The following is a 3,721-nucleotide window of genomic DNA, read 5'->3' as shown; positions in this document are numbered from 1 at the left end:
ACCTCTATTTTTAATTGGATCACGAATTCTTAGGCTATATTCGAAATTTTTTTGAACAGAATTTCAGCCAACGACCATATCACGCTGAACTCGCCAGCTCTCGTCCGATCACTGAAGCTAAGCAGCGTTGAGCGTGGTTAGTACTTGGATGGGTGACCGCTTGGGAACACCACGTGCCGTTGGCTCTTTCTTTTGAATCTTTCGCTGATAAACAATCATATTTTTCAAATATTCATTTACTTTGCAACTAATTGATCATTCGTTGTCATTTTTGACAAATGGAAAATTTGGTTGCGGGATCGACGAGTTCATGAAGTTTTTTGAGTTGAAGGTTATGGAGCTCTTTTTCTCCATATATAGGAGTGTAGTAAATACTGTTTGGCACTCACTCGGCCAAAGTCGCTGTCGTATCTCCGGATTTCGCTTAATGAAATTTACATTATTTTCAACGGTATTTAGTTGGACCCATCTACTTTCAATTGCCAACGACCATATCACGCTGAAAATGCCAGTTCTCGTCCAGTTCCTAGCTTTAACAAATGAAATTAGAGAATTGAATAAAATTTTCAATATATCAAAAATGCTTACAGAAGTGAGAAATTTCAGAAAACAAATGCACAACTGCACTTCAGCTGGAGAACAATTTCAATTATTAGTAGCATTCTGTCAACGGCTTGAAAATGACTGATTTAATAATATCCAGCTGGAACGCAAATGGTCTCTTTCATAAATTGGGAGAACTAATTAATTACATGAGTACACAAAACATAGATATAATGATGATACAAGAAACATTATATACTCGTAAGACAAAACTGAGTAAAATTAAAAATTACACCTGTTACTATGAATTTAGGGAAAAAGGCACTAGGGGAGTTGCCATGTATGTCAAGGATTCAATTCCTCATAAAAGAATTAAAGCAAATAAAGACATTACTATGGAACACATATGTATTCAATTGGCGAGTAAAATCCACATAATAGCGGTATATATGAGCCCAAATCAAGACTATACTATCAGAGAACTGGATCTGCTTATGAGAGTTGGAGATAAGATAATAATAGCTGGCGATCTTAATGCCAAACATCAAACATGGAGCAATTCTCCAAACAATCCTAATGGAAATTTTTTGGTTAATTATAGTCTTCAGAACAATTGTATAATCTCATATCCGGATGAACCCACACATTTTCCAGAAAATGGGGCCAGTCCCAGCACTATTGACTTGGTAATAAATAAAAATATCTCCCAGCTCTCAGGAGTTGAAGTACTCAATCAGCTGTCATCGGATCATAACCCCATAATATTCAGTTTAGGTTCACAGATGAAACATGAAGATAATAGGTCTGGCTTTGATTATGATGGAGCAGACTGGGGAAAATTCAGAAAAATGTTAGATGAAAAAATAAAAATAAAAACAAAAGATGATATATAGACTCCGCATGATCTAGATAGAGTAGTCCAAAAATTCACAAATATTATTCAAAATTCTATGGACGAATCTATACCCACAAAATCGATGAAGCAAATCAATGACAAATTATCTAAATTTATTCTTGATGCCATCAACGATAAAAATAAAATCCGTAAACTCTGGCAGCAAACACGGCTACCAATGTACAAATAAGAGCTTAAACGAAAAACTAACAAAATAAGATCTCAAATCAAGCAATTTAGAAATAAAGTGTGGGCAAAGAAACTCCAAAAACTTAACATACGTGACAACTCCTTATGGAGAATGACAAAAATTTTTAAGAAAGAATTTGTTCCAATACCAACTCTGACTAAAGGGAACGAAGAAGCCAGTACAAATAGAGATAAGGCAAATATATTGGCCTCTCAGTTTGAACAAGTGCACAATTTAGATCTCAAAAATAATACAGATGAACAGAATGAAATATTTAAGAAAGTAGAAAATTTTTTGAGTACTTGCCCAGAAGATGACTGGAAGGAATTCAAGATATCAAGCCTTTTGATAAAAACCATAATTAGATATTTACCATCGAAGAAAGCACTCGGTCTTGATAGAATACAAAATATAATATTTAAAAATTTCTCAGAAAAAGCAATAAGTCAACTCACCAATATCATTAATGCATCAATCAAACTAACTTACTTTTCTAAACATTGGAAAACTGGTAATATCTTTCCGATACATAAACCAGGAAAGGAAAAATCACAGCCCAGCAGCTACAGACCTATAAGTTTGCTATCGAATATGGGGAAAATTGTGGAAAAAGTAATCCACAGAAGTTTGAACAAATATGAGAAAGAAAATGAAATTATCATAGATACACTCTAAAAAAAGATTACTCCTGATAAGTAGGAAAACTACTTGTATTCAGTACCGAGGCGTTCCTGGAGAAAAGCTAATTTTTTTACATGGTCCAAGTCGAAAATCGACTGAGTACAAGTTTTATGCTCCAAGTACAATTAGCACTGGTGACAAGTACCAACTGTACTCATCATCAGTACTGAAAGTACTTGTACTGAGTACCGAGCTGTACTTCTCAAAAGTAGAAAAAATACTTGAGACAAGTAGTAATAGTACTCAAATCCAGTACCAATGGATTTTCGCGGAATATTACAGTAAGATTCATCATACAATGGAGATCGTTGAAAAACGAAGAATTAATGCAAATAAAATTATTGTTTATTGTTCGTTTGCCCCTCAAATGCTTGAAAATTGAAATGTGCTGGACTACAGTCCAGTGTAATAAATTCTCGAGCTACAGAGATTTTTTTTTCAAAATTTTTCAAAAGATGTGTAGAATAACAATTACCAATTAAGTTTTCCAAATTTAATTTCCAAATAGTCCTTTTTTTTAATAACAAAAAAGGTAATATTCATGCGAAATAGCCAGCAAAATGATTCTCAAAATAATTGTTATATTTTATATTGAACAAAAAAATTGAAGTATTAATCTTTTGAGCTATCTTGTGTGAAAATTGCAATTTCATTATGCGACAAAGAATGAAATTGCCTATTTAGAAGTCGAATTTTGAAAAAAAAGTAGCTCGTAACCGTTATTCTAGACATCTTTTGGAAAATTTACAAAAGGCAACCCCTGTAGCTCAAAAATTGAGTACACTGTGCTATTTTTCTCCATTTTCAAGGTCTTGGGGGCAAATAAACAATAAATAATCTCATTTCAGATAGAATTTCTCCAAGATATACATATGAATTTGTATTTGTTTAGATGCTATTATTGCATTATGTGCTTGGGCATATATGGCGGTGTTGTCTGCAAACAAGGCTGTATGAGTTTTGGCAAATGTTGGAATATCATTCAGATAAATATTGAATAATTTGGGACCTAATACTGAACCCTGCGGTACACCTGCTCTTATTTTTCTCTTGGAGGACGGTTCGCCATTGACAGAAACAATCAGATGTCTATCTCGCATATAGGAGTTGATGAACTTAATAAGAACACTTGGGTATTTATATTCTATCATTTTTGCTATTAGACCATCTATCCACACGCGGTCAAACGCCTTCTCAATATCTAAGAGTAGCATCACAGTCACTTTATTAAGATTAAATCCTACACTTATGTCATTGACTATTCGTGCCACTTGTTGAACAGTACTGTGTCTATCCCTAAATCCAAATTGATTACACTCTAAAAAAAAGTTACTACTCACCAGTACTGAATTCTACTTGGGAGAAGTTTTCTTGTGAAAAGTTGGGAAACTACTTGTCCCAAGTACTTTTCA

The 3,721-nt window shown here is 33.6% G+C and overlaps 1 non-coding gene across 1 annotated transcript; it reads left to right on the top strand.

Moving 5' to 3' along the window:
* Positions 1-66: 66 nt before the first annotated feature.
* On the top strand, positions 67-185 carry LOC114841644. Its single transcript, XR_003783189.1, has one exon. It is a non-coding gene; the product is annotated as a 5S ribosomal RNA (ribosomal RNA).
* The last annotated feature ends 3,536 nt before the right edge of the window (positions 186-3,721 follow it).

The sequence above is a fragment of the Diachasma alloeum genome, unplaced genomic scaffold (assembly GCF_001412515.2).
Source record: "Diachasma alloeum isolate Michigan unplaced genomic scaffold, Dall2.0 Dall_scaffold_01743, whole genome shotgun sequence".
NCBI classification, from domain to species: domain Eukaryota; kingdom Metazoa; phylum Arthropoda; class Insecta; order Hymenoptera; family Braconidae; genus Diachasma; species Diachasma alloeum.
Note: the sequence above shows the minus strand (reverse complement) of the source record. Positions and strands in the feature narration are given on the sequence as shown.